Genomic DNA, 24,298 nt, shown 5'->3' with positions numbered 1-24,298 from the left:
GGTGGCCAGGAGGTGGGCTGTGGGGTCTGAATGGACGGGCACGAAACATTATCACCGCAGCCGGCAAAGCAGCCATGCAGCTGCACATCACTAACGATCCACTTTGAACTTAGTACCATGGGTCACATAGATATCCCCCTGGGTGCCCTCTGGCCCCTGCCGACCCATCAGCGCCCTCCGGCACAATCAATGCCATCTTTTTGGCTGGAATGAGTGTGTGTAGCGATTGCAATGTGTACGTGTGATTGCAGCTTGTCAGCCTCCTGAGTGTCAATCACGGGCCCAGCAGATCCCGCACAGTTTTTTATTGGAATTTATTGTGGTCCATGCGACACCGTGTTAGCCCCTCAATGGTAATGGAATCGGTCCAGGTATGGTGCCTGTTTCTCTGTTGTAAAAGTGCATGGATACTACGTCGGCGTCAACGCTTAGGGCTGGATTCTCCGATTCTGAGGCTATATCTGGTGTCTCGTTTTCCGATGAAAAAGTCGCGGCACTCCCAAACCGATGCTCTGACCGGTGGGGGGCTAGCAGTCACGCCACATATAATCCCCGGCATTCCCGTCAGAAACAGCTGGAGAATTGCCGAGTCTGTGGCCACGAATGCGCACGGTGACAACCTGCAGCACTTGCACCGTACAATAGGCGCCTGCCACGTGCAATCCAGTCTGCCAGATAGTGACCCTCTGTACCCCTCCTCGCCACCCCCGGACCAGTCCCCCCAGCCCCCGCCAAAGTCCCCCCCCCCCACCAGCGGAACGGTTCCCATCTCGACTGTGGCAGTGCTGGACACAGTCCGCAGCCACCACACGATGCTGACAAAAACTCAGAGCACACGTGTCCCACGCCGTCGTGAACTCAGCCTATCGGGGGTGGAGCATCCGGTGTACTCCTCGATGACACAGTTTTGGAGGGGGCGGAGCATCCGAAAACAGGTTCCACCCGACTTCGGCGTCAAAAAGGATTCTCCGCTCGATTGCCAAATACGATTTTGGCGTGGGCAAGCGGGGAATCCCGCCCTAAGTGTTGGCACCCGACCCCACAGCCCACCTCCTGGCCATCCCCCACTGCTCCCTCCAGCCCTGGCAGAAACCCCCCCGGCCAGCGGCACAACTGTACGCCCTCTCTTCCCCCTCAGTAGCTGCCACACCAGTTTCATGATTTTAGCACCATTGAGCCATGCTGTTGGCCCAGCCGAGGCAGAGAATCGCGGAGACCCAGGAGAATACCAGGTCTGGCCCGCTAATGATATGCAAACGATGTTTACTGCACGTGTGTTGTGGAATGCTTTGACGCCGCTGTCGAGGTGCTGGAGCATTGCAATTTGGCCTCAAATCGGAGACTTTCCCGATTTCGGCGTCGGCTATCGTACAATTCCGCCCTATGTTTTTGTGTTAATCAAGTTGTTCAAACACCTCATACAATGAATTCCTTCTTGGAATACAATGAAAGTTTTCTTCAGCAAACGTTGGCTCTGAGACAGCAGTGGCTGTAAATAGCAAAAGTCACTCATTCCTCTGTTTTTCATGCATCAGTTGTGGGGGCATTTTCTGCTGTACTTTGAATAATGGATTGGCTCATTGACATCTAATTAAACAGTCTGGTGGCCTCACAGCATAATGTCTAAAATTAACTTTAGAACAAGAACCACCTTCATTTGAAGGAGACACACACACACACACATGCACACACAGTGCAGTGGAACCTCAGATGTATGGATCGTAAAAACATGAATGCTATCTTACATGACAGTATTGACTGCTGCTTTGGAAACTTTGAGGTGCAATCCCCAAAATTCAGCTCTGCTGGCTTCAATGCAGTTGCCGAATGGTTACGTGTACCCGCAAGGAAGGAATTCATAAATCTCATTGATACAAAATGTTATGACCTTAGATAAAGCAGTGGGCATCAAGAGGTGATGCCATCTACCAGTGATATTCATGAAGTGATATTATAGTTCATTAAGTTTTGAAGAAAGAAGGAAAACAATTGAATTTATGTTCACTTTATTTAATTGCATCCCTGCCCTGGTGGAATTGAGAACACTGCCACAGCAATGGCGTCATAGAATCATGGGCCTGGATTCTCCCTTTTGGAGACAAAGTCCTCACGCTGGCGGGAAAACTGGCGACAACGTCTCCGGCATCAACGGGCCCCCAAGGTGAGGAATTCTCAACTCTCTCTGGGGCTAGGTGGATGCCGGAGGGGTTGGCGCTGCTCCAGCCAGCGGCGAAGGGACGGCGTGAGGTCGCGCATGCGTGAAACGGCCGGCGTGGTTCCACGCATGCGCAGACCAGTGCATGCGCGGGGGGTTCTCTTCTCCGCACCAACCATGGCGGAGCCCTACAGGGGCCAGCACGGAAGGAAGAAGTGCCCCTACGGAACAGGCCGGCCCGCAGCTCGGTGCGCCCCGATCGCGGGCCAGGCCACCGTGCCCCCCCCCCCCCCAGGGGTCGGGTCCCCTCGCGCCCCCCCCTGAGGACCGCCCCCACCGACTTACCTGCCAGGTCCCGCCGGTACGTGAGTTGAGTGATTCACACCGGCGGGACTGGCCAAACATGGACGGCCGCTCGGCACATCGGGGCCTGGAAATTCGGCCCAACGAGTCTGCACTGGCCCTTGGAAAGAGCACCCTAGTCAAGCCCACGCATCCACCCTATCCACGTAACCCAGTAACCCCACTTAATCCTGTTGGACACTAAGGGCAATTTAGCATGGCCAATCCACCTAACCTGCACATCTTTGGACTGTGGGCGGAAACCGGAGCTCCTGGAGGAAACCCACGCAGACACGGGGAGAACATGCAGATTCCGCACAGACAGTGACCCAAGCTGGGAATTGAACCTGGGACCCTGGAGCTGTGAAGCAATTGTGCTAACCACTATGCTACCGTGCTGCACCAATGACTGAGCGATTAAGATCAGGGATGCTGAAGAGACCAGAATCAGTGGAGTGCAGATACCTTGAAGGAAATTGCAAACTAATCTACTGCCAGCAACTACAGCAGCAGAGATTCCAAAAACTGATGCAGAAGCAGTCAGAGGTATTGGGCCATATGTGTACTGTACAGCTCCCTGGTTGGTAATGTTACTTTTCACTGGTGCTGCACCTTATCATGGCAGAACTAAAAAGAGAAGCTTCAAAAATTAAGGGGGAGGAGTTCTTCAGACTTACAAACCAAGGTGGACTTGTCCAGAATCTTTTCCTGATACCCCCACAGTTTTCAGGTATCCGGGAACTTCCTTCTAATACCAATGACAGATGAGGCCAGCAGAAGAGCTGCCTCAGAGGTGATTATCATCAGTACAAGTCTGGAAGTCTTCCTTGCTCCACTCCTCTCCAGTTTCTATCAGTGTAATGTTAAAAAAAAGAGTTCACCCGAATAATCAAGCAATGATCCTGTTCTGAATTGCCTGGTGAGCGCCAAAGTTGCTTGGAGTCTGACAACTAACGGAATCGTGGCGTAAACTTGGAGTGCCTGTCATTGCCTAAAGCTGCCAGGCTTCCTGAGTTCAGGTCGCTTGTCGGCTCAGCAAAGGTTGCACTTGGTGACAAGGCCTCCACCCATCTGTGGGATCATTTGAAGGCTGGGGATGCTGGGAAATTCTGACTTCGGGAGTCCTAGCGCTACTTGCCTACTGGCACAGAGAGAGCTCCTGCCCCCATAAAGCCATTCCCATTCCTCTACTCGTGGCCAAAGTTAATCACCTTCCACCTACTGGGGTGAATGTGGCATTTCGGAGCACAGGCCACAAGCAAGAAGCAAAGGTTTACCATGGACTTTTAGCAACAAATACAGCAAATACGCACTCTGCCTACATAGAATTTACAGTGCAGAAGGAGGCCATTCGGCCCATCGAGTCTGCACCGGCTCTTGGAAAGAGCACCCCACCCAAGCCCACCCCTCCACCCTATCCCCATAACCCAGTAACCCCACCCAACACTAAGGGCAATTTTGGACACTAAGGGCAATTTAGCATGGCCAATCCACCTAATCTGCACATCTTTGGACTGTAGGAGGAAACCGGAACACCCGGAGGAAACCCACGCACACGTGCAGACTCCGCACAGACAGTGACCCAAGCCGGGAATCGAACCTGGGGCCCTGGAGCTGTGAAGCAATTGTGCTAACCAGTATGCTACTGCGCTACATAAAAATACAAAATTAATTTAGCAATAAAAAGACACAGATGACAGGTACCAGGTTGATAAAGCAAGTGAGTACAAGGCTGAACGTAAAAAGTACTAAAGAAGGACTGTGAATCAGACCAGTCTCAAGTGGACAAGGGCTATGATGCAGGTTGAATTGAGGGGAAATGGTGTCAGAGGGGTAACATCACTGGAATAATAATCCACAATCCCAGGCTAATTGTCTGGGGCCACAGGTTCAAATCCCATTACAGCAGTTGGTGGAATTGAAATTCAATTAATATAAACATCTGGAATTGTAAAATCCGTGACCATTGATAACTATTAATTGTTGTGAAAATCTATCTGGTTCACTATTGGCCATTGGGGAAGGAAATCTGCCGTCCTTACCTGGTCTGGCCTATATAACTGTGAAATAAGTTAAGAGCTTATGGTGTTAAGGGTAAGATCCTGACATGGGGATAGAGGATTGGCTGATTGGCAGAAGGCAGAGAGTGGGGATGGCAGCCAGTGACTAGTGTGTGCCTCAGGGGTGTGTTGGGACTGCAACTTTACACAGTATACAGTAATGATCTGGAAGAAGGAATAGAAGGCACTGTTGCTAAATTTGCAGATGATAGAAAGATCTATAGAGGGACAAGTATTATTGAGGAAGCAGGGAGGCTGCATAAGGATTTGGACAGGCGAGGAGAGCGGGCAACGAAGTGGCAGATGGAATACAATGTGGAAAAGTGTGAGGTTATGCACTTTGGAAGGAGGAATGGAGGCATGGATTATTTTCTAAATGGGGAAATGCTTCGGAAATCAGAAGCACACGGGACTTGGGAGTCCTTGTTCACGATTCACTTAAAGTTAACGTGCAGGTTTAGTCGGCAGTTAGGAAGGCAAATGCAATGTCAGCATTCAAATGTCGAGAGGGCTAGAATACAAGACTAGGGATGTACATCTGAGGTTGTATTAGGCTCTGGTCAGACCCCATTTGGAGTTTTGTGAGTAGTTTTGAGCCCCGTATCTAAGGAAGGATGTGCTCGCTTTGGAAAAGTTCCAGAGGAGGTTCACAAAAAAGATCCCTGGAATGAACAGCTTGTTGTATGAGGAACGGTTGAGGACTCTGTGTCTGTACTCATTGGAGTTTAGAAGGATGAGGGGGGATCTTATTGAAACTTACAGGATACTGTGAGGCCTGGATAGAGTAGACATGGAGAGGATGTTTCCACTTGTCGGAAAAACTAGAACCAGCGTGTTGTATTTTATATTTTCCCCCCGTCTTGACTGTGATAGAGAAATACAAACATGATTCATTAGGTAAGCAAAACTGAACTTTATTTCCGAATTAGAACTGACTGCTAGCAGTATGGCTGAGATTTGAAGTCGGAAAGCAGTCAATTACAAACTGCTGAGTCCGTCCCAAGTCTGCGATCTCACAGAAAAAGAAGGCGATTCTGATACATTATAGGATCAAGATAACATGAATACAACTTGGTCAGGAATTTAATCGAAAGTAAAACATAAGTAATAATCGTTACAATGGCGTCACCTTGCTGACCTTTAGGGGACTGGAGTCTCATATCATCATCTTGTCTTTGTTTTAAGAACTGGACAAACTTGTTTACATACAGGAAGAGATAGTTGTTCAGCTTGTTATTTATTGAGACTGCTTCTAGGTTCAAGCCTTATCTAGACTCTCAGAGTCACCCAGTTCTCAGGACATGCTGTCTCTGTGTATTCTGTATCTGTGTCTTAGGTTAAATTCAATTGTACCAAGAAGACTTGACTAGTTTTCCCATCATGCCATTATTTGCTCACACAATACCACACTCCCCCCTTTTGTCATATCATGACAACTAGCTAAATAGGTATATCCATGATTCGTTTGAAAATGCATTTACACAAGCAGGCAAGCAATCCTATCCCTAGTAGCATTAGTAGCAGTAGAAGAAAGGCCTTAAAGATCCAGTCAAATAATCCATGACCCAACCACCCTAGCCAACCCGGCGGGTTATAGTCGTGAAATTCACTGCCAATTTCTTGAATTTGAGCAGCCTGTCTCTTAATATGGTTGGCCAGGTTAGTGATATTTTCAGAGCCATCTGGAATATAAGTACAGCACTCTTGGCCTATGATAGCGCACGTTCCTCCCTGAGAGGCTAACAGATAATCCAAAGCCAGTCGATTTTGTAATGCCACGGTCCAGACAGCCACTAGCTCAGCTGAGACCTCGGCCAGTGTCTGTCCAGTGTCCCTGGCTTCTGTTGCCGTTACGTTTGCCAGATGTTCCAATGCTGAAGCCATGTAGATCAGTTCGTTGGAAGCCTTGCCTGTTCCATACAAGGGAAAGGCCATCATAAGGAACTGTTCCGTTTTAGAAATTGTTCTTTTTGCTCGCGAGGGGGAGTGCTTAAGGGTGGATCGGTGACGCATTTGGGGTATGACATATCCCAAAAAGCAGGACCCTGTCCAATTAATGGGGAGCCACGGATATGCTTTAGTGCCGCATATGAAATAGGTTCCATTGTAGGCTGTAAAATCATCAGCTGATGTCATCCAGGGGATTGTATTGGTAGGTTGCATCTACTTTGCCCCATTAACTTTCCTTTCCCTGATTTATTAAAACATATGGAACCTTGAACATTATATGAGTGGACAGTGAGGGAGGGTGGAGTTAGGGCATGATTATAGGTAGGTTGATACGAAGCTGAAAATTTAGTCATGTCATAGCCAGCAGATCGCCATATTTTCATATTTCCCCGATCTTCCCTGATGCCTGTTTGATTTTGTCGTAAAATCCATTCAACTGTGCGATATGAAAGGCGAGGGATTGGAGAGGTATTCCTTCCCTTGAATGGACAGGGATATGGGTACAAACCCAACACTTGCTAATATTCAATTTTTTGGCGTAAAGATATGACATATGTAAATAGGTATTGGAAGGCAGGTCTTGTTTAGTTCGTTTTTTTACTACTGAGTGGCCATTAAGGCTAAGTAGTCCAGAAAGTCCCTGTCGTTACTGGTAGATGTACCTGTTTTACCTGTGAGTGAAGAAACTTCAAAGAAAGTGTTAATTGATTCAAATAGTTCTGCATTTGTTCCCCCATCACATGGAGGTCTACTCCCTCTAGGGTTTTTTCATGGGCATCCCAGGGAGTCCTCATTGGCCGACCATAGACTATCTCTGCAGCTGACAGTCCGGTCCGCGAATGGGGAGTCACTCGCATGTGAAACAGTGCCAAGGGTTATACTTTTAGCCAATTTAACCCAGTTTCTTCAGTTAATTTAGATAATTTTTCTTTTAAAGTCCCGTTGGCTCTTTCCAGAATTCCTGCTGCCTGCGGGTGATACGCGCAGTGCAGTTGCTGTTTAATTACAAGGGCTTTGCACAATTCAGTATTGATCCGAGCTACAAAATGTGGTCCATTGTCTGAGCTCACCATTTTAGGTACCCCAAAACAAGGAATGACTTCCGTTAACAACAACTTCACTACTGTATGTGCCGTACAATTAGTGGTGGGGAATGCTTCAATCCATTTACTAAACACATTGATTATTACTAAACAATATTTATAACACTGTGCTTTTGGCAATTCAATAAAATCAAGCTGTATACAAGCAAAAGGATCATCTGGCAAGGGGGTGGTTCCCGGAGGACCTTTACTCTTATTATGTTTCATGCAAATGACGCATCGATCCAGCCGCGTTTGCGCTGCTGTATTCAAATCTGGGTGCCACCAAGTTTTTAAGAGTAGCTGTACCACTCCCTCCTTGCCAAGATGGGTACAAGAATGCAAATAATCAACAAGTAACGGCAATAAAGAATTCGGAATACAAACTTGACCAACTGGAGTCAGCCAGAGGTCTCGTGTCAAGGAGTGCGAACACCTCATTGACTTCCATAGTGTTCGCTCAGAATCAGAGGTGTCCCTCTGTAAATTTTGAACTTCAGCTATCTCTGGCATGCCCTTCGTCCGCAATACAGGTACCTGGTTTAGAGCCTGATTAGCCCCACTGGGAACAATTAAAGAGGTTGATGAAGCTGCAGTTTTAGCAGCTGAATCAGCACGGGCATTTCCTAATTGAACAGGAGTCTCACCCTTCGTGTGCGCAACACATTTAATAACTGCCAATTGACGGGGAAGCTGAATAGCATCGAGGAGATTTTTTAACCCCAAGTGCATTTTGAATGGGAGTTCCCACAGAGTTGAGAAAGCCTCTCTGTTGCCAGACGTGGCCGAAATCGTGGGTCACGCCAAAGGCATATCTAGAATCAGTGTAAACATTAGTACTTTTGTCTGTGGCCAAAATACATGCTCAAGTAAGGGCGAATAGTTTGGCTTTTTGTGCAGAGACAGGGGTCTGGAAGGCTGCTGCTTCCTGCACGTCAGTGTCGGTTACCACAGCATATCCCGACTGTGGAATGCCAAATGGGGAAATGGAAGAACTGCCATCAACATAAAAAATCAAATCTGGATTATCAATAGGCCTGTCTGTTAAATCCGGGCGAGGTGCGGTAAGGAAGTGATTCCGAAGTAAACAATCGTGTGGTGGGTCTCCAAGGTTATCGGGGGGCTGTTCAAGAAACACAGCAGGATTTAAGGTTGAACAATAATGAAAAGAGAGGTAGGGGTTTTGCAATAGTGAAACCTCATAGCGGCTCAATCGCGCTTGAGTCAGATGCCGGGTTTGCTGAGACGTTAGGAGAGCCACGATAGTGTGAAGTATGCATTTGTACTGGTTGGTGAAGGGTTAGATTGGAGGCTGCCTGGGCTAACAAATGGACAGCAGTAAGAATTTGGGTGAAAAGGTCTGTCATACATAGGTCATGTGCTGGGGCGGTAGCCAGGGCATTTTTCAGGGTAATTAAAGATTGCTTTGCTGAATCAGGTAGTTCAAACTTAAGAGGAGCATTTTGAGAGGAGTACGGAGTTAATTCTTTAGTATGTACAGTAACATTCGGAATCCATTGTCTGAAAAAGTTCACTAATTCTAAAAAGGCTCGCACCTGCTTGGGCAATGTAGGAAATGGGGTCTACAGTATAGGAGTAATGCGTTCTTGAGTAAGTGAGCGATCAGTAGCACTTATTAGGACATCCAAAAAATTGACCTGTCGTTGACCTTTATGAACTTTAGCGGGCGGGATCACGTATCCCCATGAATGGAGACGGATGAGCAGGTAAAAGGTGTCACGCTGGTTAGCGATGAAATCAGGGCTGGCAAGGAGTAAGTCATCAACAGGAGGAGCCACCAGGAGGTGCTAATGTCGCTAATTGAGAGTGAGCAAACGCCATTCGGATGGTCTACCTATCTTAGGAACTGGAAGAATCGGGGTGTTACAGGGCGATTGGCACGGTATCAAAATTCCCTGTTGAAGGAACGATTGAATCATAACCAAGACTCCTTTTTCAGCCTCGGGCCGCAAAGGGTACTGTGAAATAGAGGGTAAGGGCATATCAGGTTTGACTCTAATAACAACGGGAGGGACATTAGTGAGACCAACTTCGTGTTTGGAGGCTGCCCATAAATCTGCGGGTAGTTCAGGAGTCGTAGATTGGGTTGAATGATGATGGTGCAGTGTGCCAATGTGGACAAATGGGCGTTTAAAATATTCTAAAGTGCCTGCGGGTAGGGTTTGACTATCATTAAGGAAAGGATCAGCTTGTCCTCGTAGTGCAGCTGCCAGAAATCCCAAGGACTTGGCACTGTAGCCTTCATTGACAGAAAGGGTCACATGGGGTGATACAAGTCTCGACTGACGCCATAGGCTGTGGGGTAAATCGACAAGAAAGGCAGGCCCTTCTTTTGTCTTGGTAAATGCTCTCCAAATTGGGCGAGGTTACTGTATGATCGTAGCAAAGAGTGACATGTGGATTTGGAATATCTAAGGGAGGTGAAAAGTGTGAGGGATCAAAATCAATCGACCACCACTGTGGAATAGTGAATAGGGGAAAGTTTTGAAGCTGGGCCTGCAGAATAGGTGATATGGTAATGCCGTTATCAAGGCTTGGGTCACTATATTCTCTCATCTGGACTCTATCGGGTGTTTTAAACAGTGGTACTCAGGGTTAACGTTAGCTGCCAGCATAGAACAGAGAGCAATCAGGCGCAGGCTTAGAAGTTATTAAATCTTGCAGCTGGTGACCTCGTATTTGAGACAGTTCTATAAACATACCATTATCAATGCACTGTATTACCGCTCCAAATTTGCAGTGTCTGCCTAATAAGGTCAGGTGTCGCTAGTTGAGGTACATCCTTCCTGGGAGAGGGCTATGACTGGGACATATTTCAGTCAATTTTCAATATTTGCTATTTAACCAGTTTTTTGGAAAGAGACATTACTGGATGTTTATTATTTCCTTTTATTTCAAATGAACTGAACCACTGCCGAGTCTAGCTGGACAGCCTGAAACGATCTGAAGTTATTTTAGACAAGAATCCATTGTTAAGTTCCTAACCGTAATCTTGTATTGACTTTGCTCCCCTTTTTTTTTCATTTTGGGAGATTTGTTATCCTCAGATATTCCTGAACAAAAACTAATGGAGTGTTTTTAGCAACTTTCTAATCAAGGTGGATAGCCTAACTTGGTTCTTTTCCATATGCGCATTCCGTTTTCAAGACCTGTCAATTCTATACTCAATTTTAATTCTTTATCCTGCCAGCTGGCTAACAAGGAAGCATCCTTCAATTTTGGACAATATTCCCTCCATAGAGCAACTAACTTTTTAGTAGTTGGCGCCCTATAATTTTCCTAAATCACTTGTTGAGCTTCTATTACTGTTGATAGGTCTTTAGTTGTTTACACAGCGTTTGCAGTACGCTGCCATTTTAAAAAGTTGTGTCTAAAGTTTTACCCATTGCACACTTTGTCTGATGCCAGATGGTCCTTCCGATTACAATTTTAACAATTGATTAAGGAAATTACGTGTGTGATGTTTTATGTCAGGGTCCGCACGCTTTTTGCCCTGTTTATGTGTTATTAAGCAGAGTTATCCGCATCTGCAGGAGATTATAATTTAAATCACGGAATAATCGCGCTCCGTACAAACCAATTAACAGCTCGAAGGTGACACTGTAAAGATTCTATGCCACCCGCCTTACAAAGTTAAGGGGAACCTTTTATCGCGAAGGTTTCAGGTAATAACAAGGACCATGTTGGCACCGATATCTCTTTACCTCTTTCAAATCATCACAGCTTGAAACATAATTTTTAAAGTCAAAGTCTGAAAAATGAAATATGAATTCTTTCCCTCTCTCTCTTATCTATCTCTCTCCCTCTCTACATAACTCTGTCTGTCTTTGGAACTCTTGTTGCTCTTTCTCTTTATCTGCCTACCTCTCCATCTCTGCCTCTCCCTGACTCGCTCTCTTTCGCTCCCTCAACTTCGCTGTCTCTAACAGTTCCTGTCTCTGTCGCTGTCTCTCTCTCTCTCCTTCAATCTCTTCCTCCGTCTCTCTTTCTCTCTCTTGGATTCAGCCCTTGTCCTTGCGGACAAATTTTGAACAAAAATTTTTCATTCTCTTTCGAAAACTTTATCTGTGTTATTCCATTTAAGTCAATTTGCACTGATTAATCTTAGAGGCATTAGCTGTTCTCTGAGATGTATTTTTTCTTTGTCAATTCAAAAAAGACCAGCTGTCTGCTGAAATGGTTAATGTTTCCTGCAGAATCTAAGGGGCGGAGAACTTGGCGTGATGCCATTTACGTCTTTTCACGTAATCTAAAAACTTATTCATATTTCAGTAACTCTTATTTGTAAAGTTACTTTCTTTTAAACTGATATAGTGTGAACTGAACAACTTTGGGAACATTTGCAAGAGGAATTATGAATGTTTTGCCATTAGTTTAAAAACAATTCGAGTACGCATTTTGTTGTCCTTCAGAAGAACCACTTGTTATCATAATAAGGCCAGTACAACATTCCAAGCAGTAGTTAGTTAACATCATCTGATCTACTAAATTTCATTCAAAAGCAATGTTAAACTTTAGTCATTATTGCCAGCATGCTTCTAAATCGGTAACTCATTAACTTCACTTCTATAATTCCCTTATTGTAGATCTTTTAATCAACACCTTTTAGTCAATTATCATGTTTTCCGTAGAGAAGGGTTGTTCGATATTTACGGCTTGCGTCTGTGACCGAGTGCGTGTCGCTGAGGGGGATACGTTAGCAGGAGTTTCATTGGTAATGGGATCAGAAGTGGGAGTCAGGACTTGGGAAAGTGGAATTGTAAGATCGGGGAGCGCAAAATGAGGGTGGGGTCCAGGGTTCAAATCCTCCTCGTCTTCCGTATCGCTTGAATAGGGGAACATCGGCATGCCAGAGCAACTGGGAGGATCCTCCTTTCCTATAATCTTATGAGCTAGCCCTATTTGTCTGGTGAGAGGAGGTTTCTTATTGCCGAATTGCTTTTTTAGTGTTTTGACTGTTTTCTATCCCAAAGCTCACATTACAATTTTAAAGTCTCCCAATTTTTCAATTTACTGTTCACACACTCATTAATATCTCTTTTGCGGGATTTATCTCTCCAACTCATTGTGATTGTTCGTTGCGTTAAGTGGACTGTGTTTTTTTTCTAAACACATGAAAAATAGAGGGGAATTGCCCCTAGCTTTATCTAAAGTTTGTCCCATAATGTCAGTAAAAATGTGCCCCTGGCAAAAATAAAACGCTCAAACAAAATTTCTGGTACCAAATCAAATTGGAGGGTCCTTGACCCCAAAAAATTACTGACAGGGTCCCTGACCCGAAAAAATTATTGACAGGGTCCCTGACCCCAAAACTTAATCAAAGGGTCCCTGACCCAAATTTATTGACAGCCTGTATAAATCTGATGCGGATGAAAAACGAGATCAACAAGGCTAATTGCACAAAAAAAATGTACTCACAGTCAAATTTAGATTCGAGAACCGTCACCTGTTCAGTTACTTCCGTCAGGGATGAGGGGTCGCAGCACAGATCTGAGAGAGAGAGAGACCAAGGTCAATCTTACCTTGTGCCGGCGTCTGTCTCTTTACTCCGGTTGTGGCTTTGATCACTTTTTCTCAGTCCCTCATGGAAGCTCACTTCAGGATATTGGATTTTTTCTCGCAGCGCCAAATGTTGTATTTTATATTTTCCCCGCGTCTTGACTGTGATAGAGAAATACAAACATGATTCATTATGTAAGCAAAACTGAACGTTATTTCCGAATTAGAACTGACTGCTAGCAGTATGGCTGAGATTTGAAGTCGGAAAGCAGTCAATTACAAACTGCTGAGTCCGTCCCAAGTCTGCGATCTCACAGAAAAAGAAGGCGATTCTTATACATTATAGGATAAAGATAACATGAATACAACTTGGTCAGGAATTTGATCGAAAGTAAAACATAAGTAATAATCGTTACAATGGCGTCACCTTGCTGACCTTTAGGGGACTAGAGTCTCATATCATTATCTTGTCTTTGTTTTAAGAACTGGACAAACTTGTTTACATACAGGAAGAGACAGTTGTTCAGCTTGTTATTTATTGAGACTGCTTCTAGGTTCAAGCCTTATCTAGACTCTCAGAGTCACCCAGTTCTCAGGACATGCTGTCTCTGTGTATTCTGTATCTGTGTCTTAGGTTAAATTCAATTGTACCAAGAAGACTTGACTAGTTTTCCCATCATGCCATTATTTGCTCTACACAATACCACAAGCGGACACAATCTCAGACTAAAGAGACAATCCTTTAAAACAGAGATGAGGAGGAATTTCTTCAGCCACAGGGTGGTGAATCTGTGGAACCCTTTGCCACTGAAGGCTGTGGAGGCCAAATCACTGAGTGTCTTTAAGACAGAGATAGATAGGTTCTTGATTAATAAGGGGATCAGCGATTATGGGGAGAAGGCAGGAGAATGGGGATGAGAACAATATGAGCCATGTTTGAATGGTGGAGCAGACTCGATGGGCCAAGTGGCCTAATTCCGCACTTATGTCTTATGGTCTTATATGTGACTCCAGACCCACAGCTATGTGATTGGCTCTTATCTGCCATCTGAAATGACCTGCAAGTCACTCAATTCAAGGGCAATTAGTGACGGGCAAAAAATGCCGGTCTTGTCAGCGACACCTACTTCCCGTGAAATAATTAATTGAAAAATAAGTCACTGTGAAGCAGACCAAGAAGTGTGTGAGGCAGGTCAGGATCTTGCATCTTTGGCTTTGTTGATATATATTTTCTGGAACCTACCTCTTAATTAACCTGAGGAAGGAGCTGTGCTCTGAAAGCTAGTGATTTGAAACAAAGCTGTTGGACTTTAACCTGGTGTTGTAAGACTTCTTACTGTGCACACCTCAGTCCAACATTAGCATCTCCACCTCATTACTAAAGTCCATGTAGACAACATCAACAGCCCTTCCCTCATCAATCAGTTTTGTTACCTCCTCAAAAACCTCAATTAAATTAGTTAGACATGACCTCACTCATATAAAACCATGCTGTTTGTCGCTAATAAGACCATTCACTTCCAAATGTGCATAGATCCTATCACTAAAAATCTTTTCCATCAATATCACTATCATTGACATCAAGCTCACTGGCCTATAATTGCCCGAGTTATTCTTGCTACCCTTCTTAAATAATGGTACAATGTTGGCTATCCTCCAATTCTCTGGAATATCACCTGTGGCCAACGAGGACGCAAAGATTTCTGCTTGAGGCCCAGTGATTTCATCTCTTGTTTCCCTCAATTATCTGGAATAGATGCCATCTGGCCCTGGGGGTTTGTCTACCTTAATGCTTTCTAACACACCTAACACTTCCTCTCTCATAATAACGACCTGTTCTAAAGTGTTTACACATCCCTCTGAGACACCACCGATCATCATCCCTCTGTGAATGCCGATGCAAAATAGTTTGTAAGGTCTATGTTTTGTGTTCTATTGTTGATAAGGGCTATATTCCGCAGTAACAAGGTGCAGGGAAGGGGGCCTTGAAAGTAATTGATTTTATTTCATTTTACGTATCTTCCAAAGGGTTTAATTTAAAAGGTAAAGTCATGGCAGGAGAGCTCAAAATCTTGGTGTACTCTTCTTGTGCTATGTGGGAAGCCGGGAACATTTCCAGTGCCCGGGGCCAGCACGTGTGCAGGAAGTGTCTCCAGCTGCAGGTCCAGGAAGATCAGCTTTCTGAGCTGGAGCAATGACTGGAGGCAGATGTGGAGCATCCGTGAGGCAGAGACTATAGTGGATAGCTCATATGGAGAGGTGACTTCATTGCACGATGAAAATGGGTGACCACCAGACACAGCAAGAGGACTATGCAGACCGTGCAGGAACCTTCTATGACTATTATCCTGCAAAACATTATGAATACTGTTGGGGGGAATGGCCTCTCAAGGGAAGCAGAAAAACCAAATTTCTTGCACCATAGTTGGCTCTGCTGCACAGGGGAATGGTAAAAGGTGTGGGAATGCAATAGTTGTAGGGGATTCAACTGTAAGGTGAATAGATCATAATTTCTGTGGCAGCAAATGAGACTCCAGGATGGTATATTATCTCCCTGATGCTCGGGTCAAGGATGTATCAGGACGGCTACAATACATTCTGTAGGGCAAAGGTGAATAGCCAGTGGTCGTGGTACACATTGGTACAAACGACGTTGGTTCAAAAAGGGGTGAGGTCCTAAAAGCTGAATATAGGGAATTTTCAAGTAAGTTGGAAAGACGTCAAAGGTAGTGATCTCAGGATTACTAACAGTGCCACATGCTAGTCAGAGCAGAAGTATCAGGATATATCAGATAAATACACAACTGAAGTGATGATGTGAGGGGGGAAATGTTTCAAATTCTTGGGACATTGGGACTGGTTCTGGAGGAGGTGAGACTAGTACAAACTACACAGTACATCTGGACATGACCAGAACTGATGTCCTCGGGGGAGAATTTGGTGGAGTAGTTGAGGAGGAGGGTGGCTTAAACTGAAATGGCAGGGGAATGGGAACCTATGCAAGGGGCCAAAGGAGGGGGTAACACAGACAAGAACAAAAGACAGAAAGGGGAATAAGAAAAATGATAGGCAGATAGATCAAGGGCCAGAATCAAACAGAGCCCGGGTGAAAAGTAATGGGAATGGGACAAGGAATGCCAAAAACACAAGCCTAATGCTCTAAGCCTTAATGCGGAGAGCATTTGCAATAAAATAGATGAATTAATCACAAAATAAATGAATTAATCATAAAGGGATGATGGTGGATAAGCAATGGCAAACATTCAAGAGCATATGTGTGACCTATAACAATTGTTCATTCCTGTCTGGAGCAAAAAATAAAAGAGGAAAGGTGGTCAAACCATGGTTTCCAAGGGAAATTAGATATCGCATTAGGTCAGAGGAAGAGGCATACAAACTTTCCAGAAAAACAGACCTGAGAATGAGGCAGGATCTCTTAGAAACCTATAAGATTCTAATAGGGCTAGATAGGTTAGATGTAGAAAGAATGTTTCTGATGGCAGGGGAGTCCAGAACCAGGGTCACAGTCGAAGAATACTGGGTAAACCATTTAGGACTGAGATGAGGAGAAGGTTTTTCACCTGTAGTGTGTTTAGCCGATGGAATTCGCTGCCGCGGCAAGCAACTGAAGTCAAAGCATTTGTATGTTTTCAAGCAGGAGTTAGATATTGCTCTTGGAGCAAAAGGGGTCAAAGGATATGGGAGGACAGTGAGAACAGGTTACTGAGTTATGATCAGCCATGATCATAATCAATTGCGGAGCAGGCTCAAAGGGGCTGAATGGCCTCCTCCTGCTCTTATTTTGTAGCTTTTTATGAACGTAAAGTTTTGCAAAACTGTTAGATTTCCTTTTCCTCACCAAAGTAGCACAGCAGCATCGTGGATAGCACAACAGCTTCACAGCTCCAGGGTCCCAGGTTCGATTCCGGCTTGGGTCACTGTCTGTGCAGAGTCTGCACATCCTCCCCGTGTGTGCGTGGGTTTCCTCCGGGTGCTCCGGTTTCCTCCCACAGTCCAAAGATGTGCAGGTTAGGTAGATTGGCCATGATAAATTGCCCTTAGTGTCCAAAATTGCCCTTAGTGTTGGGTGGGGTTACTGGGTTATTGGGATAGGGTGGAGGTGTTGACCTTGGGTAGGGTGCTCTTTTCAAGAGTGCTGACTCGATGGGCCGAATGGCCTCCTTCTGCACTGTAAATTCTGTGAAATCTATGAAAGCCCTGAAATCAGCTGCAGTTTCTATTTTGACAGAGAACAGGGTTTAGGCTCCACTGAGAGATGCTGTAATTAAAAAAAAAACTTACTTTGCACGAATCTTTGAAACTGAGTAATACAATTGAGCAGACACACTCGTCCCTGCCAGACACAAAAAGTGTGACTGATTTTTTTTTTATTGCAAGTAAACTTCATTTTATAATCTGAAACCTCATAATATAGTTATGGCACCCAGAAGTTTATATCATGCCAGATATTATATTAAATTTAAATTGACAGTTCACAGCATTCAGCAGCCACTGTGCCTTTACCGTCCACTCAGCTAATGAAAAAATGTTCTGAGAATTTTTTTTCTCTTTTTCAGTCCAAGCTATAAATTAAAGCTTTAATCACTTTAATCGGGTCTAGTGTTGAGGGTATTTTACCTCTGACTGGGAAGCATGGCCATACTGTCAGGGAGGGGGGAAATCCTGGAATTCCCTCCCTAACAGCACAGTGGATGTACCTGTACAACATGTAATAATAATAATCTTTATTAGTGCCACAAGTAAGCTTACATTAATACTGCAATGAAGTTATTGTGAAAATCTCCTGGGTGCCACACTCCAATGCCTGTTTGTGTACACTGAGGGAGACTACAATGTCCAACTCACCTAATGACACGTTTTTCGGGACTTGGGCGAGGAAACCGGAGCACCCGGAGGAAACCCATGCCACTGCAACGGTTCAAGGAGACGGCTCACCACCACCTTCTCAGGGGCCATTATTTATGGACAATTATACCCTTGCCAGTGACAGTCATATCCCAAATACAAACACCCCCACAAAATCCTTCAAATGGGCCCCAATGTTTGGCTTTCTCTGCTTGCAAATGTGATGTGAGGAAAAGCTTTCTCACACAGCGAGGGGTTCAGGTCTGGAATGCACTGTCTGGAGTGTAGTGGCGGCAGCTTCAATTGAGGCATTCAAGAGGACATTAGATAATTATTTAAATAGGAACAATGCGCAGGGGTACGGGTAAAAGGCAGGAGAATGGCACAAAGTCAGAATACTCATTGGGGAGCCGGTGCAGGCACGGTGGGCACTTCTTCTGCACTGTAACAATTCTGTGATTCTGGGATACATAAGTCCTAATTCTGACTCCAACTATTCATTTGTTTGTGGCGGGACGTGACGATACAGCAGGATACTGCGTTGGATTTGCTGAGGATTTGTGACCTGTGTGATAGAGTGACACCAAACTCCTCAGTGCATCAGGAATATTGTGGCGACTTGGACTGGGCAGATGTGCTAACTTCTCCAACTAAGAAGGTGTGGAAACGAAGCAGCAGGGTTATGTGGAAAACACAAGTCTTCAGTATAGCTGCATCAGATGTGCAGGATCTCCACTGCAATCTCAATTGCCAACTCCCCAATCCCCAGATATCTTCACTTTGTCTTACCATTGGATTCAGAGGTGGGAGGCAGAGAGGGGCAAGGTCTGTGCAAATATCCCTCCCTCAAGTCAATGTCACATTGTAAAGATCCTGGACTAAACCCAGCATGTTTTAGGATACTGGACAAGATCCCCAAATGTTGTTATTAAAAATTTGTATAACTGAGGGAAGGATACTTCACTCCAGGACTGATTTTACAGGCCAATAGTTATCTCTTACATTAATTTTGTTTTTTATTTTCAACATAGCATAAAACTATATCAACATCACAGAAAATAGCTTACAATTAACAGGTAACAATTCTTAAAAATAAAAGGAAGCACTTTAACTTCTGACTGATATATTGTCTATCTCCAATCCAGCAAACCCCAGCACAGGTCAAAAGCCACTTTTAAATAAAGTTAGTAAACAAAGGGATTACGTGTTCTCCTCTGGATAGATATTGCTTGCAAATACTGCTCGAAGAGGGAGAGAAACCTTTTCAGACATCAGCTGCAAATCTTGCTGTCTTAATCTGGCTGCCTTTGGCAAAAGCTTCTGCTCAGCTTCAAACTCTAACAAACTAAAAGCTAAACTGCCTGCTATAAGTCTGGTTCCTCCCATTAACTACATCATCTCTAGGGTGGCACAGTGGTTAGCACTGCTGCCTATGGCACTGACGACCCAGGTTTGAATCCTGGCCCTGGGTCACAGTCCATGTAGAGATTGCACATTCTCCCTGTGTCTGTGTTGGTTTCACCCCCACAGCCCAAAGATATGCAGGTTAGGTAGATTGGCCACACTAAATTGCCCCTTAATTGGAAAAAAATAATTGGGTACACTAAATTTTTAAAAAAAAATTACATTATCTCTATTCCACTAACTGTGTTATCTAACTGAGGCCCACCACAACCCTTCAATTATCTAAACATTAGGGAAACATTTTTAAACAAAATTCCAAATATAGGAATTGGAATGAATGATGATCTCATTTTTACAACATCTTAATTGCCACTTTTGAGGCCACAGAATCTGGGTACCATAACTTTGATTCTTTAATAATATTACTACAACAAGTAATATTTAATACAATCTACATAATAATTTTCTACATTCATCGTAACATGCACGTGCCATCTATCTACTTTTTACTGAGACCCTCAATTTACCTCTGGATTGGAAGGCCATCCTTGGCCTTTTGCATCCTGGACTTAATTGGAGAGAGTTGGGAATGGGATGAACTCTCCACCCCGCACCTTTCCCCACGATTATAAACCCCCAACGACCTCTCAGCCTACCTCCAGAGAAAGCATTAGATTCTGCCCGATGTCTCAGGTCACTGATCCTGCATCAGAACCCATATATTATGTTGTGCAGAAATATTATGCCCGCTCATCAGGAATCTCTTCCACTGCTGTTGCAATTGTGGGGGAAGAAATTTCGGTTCACCTGGTTAAGCGTTTGTTAAAATCCTACTTTGTAATTCCAGGGTCAATATATTGAATTTCATTTTGAAATATGAGACCACATTTCCAATGCAAAACAAGTGTTTAAAATTATTAAGCAGGTAATCGGGAAGGCAAATGGAATGTTGGCCTTTATTTCAAAGGAAATTGAGTATAAAAATAAAGAAGTCCTGCTAAAACTATACAAGGCACTAGTTTGACCACATCTGGAATGCTGTGAACAGTTTTATCGAAGGAAAGATATACTGGCATTGGAGGCAGTCCAGAGAAGGTTCACTAGATTGATCATATCGAGAGGGCTAGAATACAAGACCAGGGGTGTGATTCTGAGACTATGTAAGGCTCTGGTCAGTCCCCATTTGGACAGTTTTGGGCCCTGTAAATGAGGAAGGACGTGCTGGCCTTGGAAAGGGTCCAGAGACGGTTCACAAGAATGATCCCTGGAATTAAGAGCTTGCCCTATGAGGAACGGTTGAGCACTCTGGGTCTGTACTCGTTGGAGTTTAAAAGTATGAGGGGGATCCTATTGAAACTTACAGGGTACTGCAAGGCCTGGATAGAGTGAATGTGGAGTGGATGTTTCCACTTGTAGGAAAATCTAGAAGCAGAAGACGCAATCTCAGACTAAATGGATGATTCTTTAAAACAGAGATGAGGAGGAATTTTTACAGTCAGAGTGGTGAATCTGAGGAACTCATTGCCGCAGAAGGCTGTGGAGGCCAAATCACTGTGTCTTTAAGCCAAAGATAGATAGGTTCTTGATCAATAAGGGGATCAAGGGTTATGGGGAGAAGGCAGGAGAATGGGGATGAGAAAAATATCAGCCATGATTGAATTGCAAAGCAGACTCAATGGGCCGAGTACACGGTAGCATAGTGATTAGTCCAATTTGCTTCAAGGCTCCAGGGTCCCATGTGTGATTCCCGCTTGGGACACTGTCTGTGCGGAGTCTGCACGTTCTCCCTGTGTGTGCCTGGGTTTCCTCTGGGTGCTCCGGTTTCCTCCCACAGTCCAAAGATGTGCAGGTTAGGTGGATTGGCCATGCTAAATTGCCCTTAGTGTCCAAAATTGCCTTTAGTGTTGGGTGGGGTTGCTTCATTATGGGGATAAGGTGGGGGTGTGGGCTTGGGTGGGGTGCTCTTTCCAAGAGCTGGTGCAGACTCGATGGGCCGAATGGCCTCCTTCTGCACTGTAAAGTCTATGAAAATTCTGCTCCTGTGTCTTATGGTCTTATGGTATGGAGAGATTTTCTTCTGAGGACAGATTAAAAGGTTGGGCCTGTGCTCACTGGAGTTTAGAAGAATGAAAGGTGACCTTATTGAGACATATAGGATTCTCAGGGGGCTTGATGGCGTAGATGCTGAGAGGTTGTTTGCACATGTGGGAGAGTCTAGGACCAGAGGGCATAATCTCAGTGTAAGGGGTCACCCAGTTAAGACAGAGATGAGGAGGAATTTCTTCTCTCTTTACCACAGAGAGCTAGCTATAGAGTCTGGGTTGTTAAATATGTTAAAGATCGAGATGGACAAATTTTAATCAGTTTAATCAATAGATTCAAGGGTTATGGGGATAAGGTTGGAGAGTGGAGTTGAGTATTATATCAGATCAGCCATGATCTTATTACTGTTTGGTCCATAATGTGTCACTAATATGGGTGAGGATGAAGAAAGGATTGTCGTTCCGATTCCTGGATTTGGTAGGCTTTTGGAAAAAGAAATATGTGTGGGAAATATTTTCCATGCGTTCACTGGATGTGTTTTGTGCTGGGGTGGCATGTAACACATTTGGCAAGGACAGTTGGGTAGGCACGGACAGCCTTATTTTTCAAAAATGTTGTTAAAGCATGGGAAGGAATGAGGTGGTGGGGGGGGGGGGGGTCGGTTGCTCTTCAGGGGCTACCCTTTGCCAATTACAAACTGCCCTCCACACTAAGATTGAATCCCTCCCTCCTTGCCCAACTGCAGACTTAAACCCACCCCCTCCCCCTCCAACTCTCCCCTTTCCTGACCTAACTAAACTCTCCCAGCCCAAAATCCAAGACTTACCTGCTCCAGGGATCTATGGGTCTTCTTTCCTCTTCTCCTGCAGCCGTCCCGGATGCTGCTACTGGCCATCCGGACTCGCCAGCAGCTCCAACAGGGTGCGATCTCCACCAGAGTGAGACGTGGAAGTTGTACATAGCCCTCATTTAGACACCCTGCGATGCTTCTTGGCTGTGGGTGGGACAGTATGAAACTTGTCAGGTCCATTCCGATTTTGCTTCAGGGAAGAAGGGAGAGTGGCGAGCAGTAAGCACCACCCCCCATCTCCCGCCCCATTCCCATATTCTGCTACCCCCATACTATTCAGGTCACTGTATTTGAATTGTAAACATGCATCATCCAGCAATGGCTGAGCAAACATTTGTTCCAATTAAATATTGGGAAGTGTTAGGAACAATGTATAAGCTTAAATTTAATTTGTATTTATATTTATGTGTTAACATGGTTTCAGTTGCATTTAGTTTGTTTGTGAGCTTGATGTCAGGATGTTTGGCCTCCGAGCAAAAACGTTAGCATTTCAGGATTTGTTTATATACATGCATTTTTAATGAAGTTTTACAACCCTTGAAGTGAAGACATGGGTACAAAGAGGTGCATAGTATATCGAATTTGGGAAAGAAAAGTAGAAAACATCTTGTGGATTACCAGAAATCAGCAAGAAGGAAACCATTTGCAACTTGGTTAACTCAGGCAGGAAGTCTTGGTGTTAAGATAGTGGTAAATCTTCACTGGGCTTTTGTGTCTGTAGGGGCATTGCTGGGATAAAAGGAATGGCGTGAGGTTTAATCATTTTCTTGTATTTATATTGAGTTATTTCCAACCTTTTTGACTGGTGTAATATAAGTCATTGTTCCTTGTTTATCAAAAGTTTTATTCTTTATGTTCTTCAGTAGATTCCAATGAATTTGTTCAGAAACTTTCCTCCACTGTTTCTGAAAAAAAAACAAAGGAAGGGTCTATCAAGTCACGTTTCTCTCTGGGATCTGACTTATCCAATATTAATATTAACTGGGGTTATAACAGAAGACAAAAATCAATGGACAATATTTTTCGGCCCTTCCCATTGGTGGGATCTTCTCGTCCTGACAAAGGCAACCCACTCTGCAACGGGTTCCCCGGCTGCAGGATGGGCAAACTGCACAGAACGATGTTGACAGGACTGGAAGATAATGTTGGCGGCTAATGGCGTGCCGCCTCTGCCGTTGTAACACACACCACAGGGGGTCCGGAAATTCCAGGCCAATGTCTTTTGTCCTGCAATAAATTCTGTTCTGGACATTCTGACCCCACTCTCTACCTTGGCACATATCTGGGATTCAATTTCGCTGGTGGCAACTTTTGTGCTGTATTTGACTGCGAACTTAACTTACAACCACATATCTGCAGCACTCACCTAGACCACCTATTTCCATCTCTGTAACCTTGCTCAACTCTGCCCCGATCTCATTCTTCTTCTCATTCATGTCTCTGTTGCCTCTAGACTTGAGGATTCGACTGTACTCATCAGCTTCCAACATGCTACTCTCTGTAAACTTGATGTCACCAAGAACGCCAATATCCATGTTCTAACTCACAGCCAGTCCCATTTACCTGCCCTGACTGACCTACACTGGTTCCCAATTAATCAACACCTTGATTTTAATATGTTCATCTACGTGTTACAAACAGGAGAGAGACAAGATGAGCTTCTTTAAACGCTCCCCATCTGTCCGTACGTGGATGTGTTTTGCAACCATTTTTAAAGTAGGCTGTGATATCTTTCCAAAATCCTCAGTTTGTCTGGCCTAATTTTACAGCTGTTACACACTACTACACTTTCTATGATTACCTCTGAAGGTTAGAACATAGAACATACAGCGCAGAAGGAGGCCATTCGGCCCATCGAGTCTGCACCAACCCACTTAAGCCCTCACCCACCCTCTCCCGGTAACCCACTAACTCTTCCTAACCTTTTTTTTGGTCACTAAGGGCAATTTATCATGGCCAATCCACCTAACCCGCACATCTTTGGACTGTGGGAGGAAACCGTAGCAGACACGGGGAGAACGTGCAG

The sequence above is a fragment of the Scyliorhinus canicula genome, chromosome 10, assembly GCF_902713615.1.
Source record: "Scyliorhinus canicula chromosome 10, sScyCan1.1, whole genome shotgun sequence".
NCBI classification, from domain to species: domain Eukaryota; kingdom Metazoa; phylum Chordata; class Chondrichthyes; order Carcharhiniformes; family Scyliorhinidae; genus Scyliorhinus; species Scyliorhinus canicula.
This window is presented reverse-complemented; position numbering follows the sequence as displayed.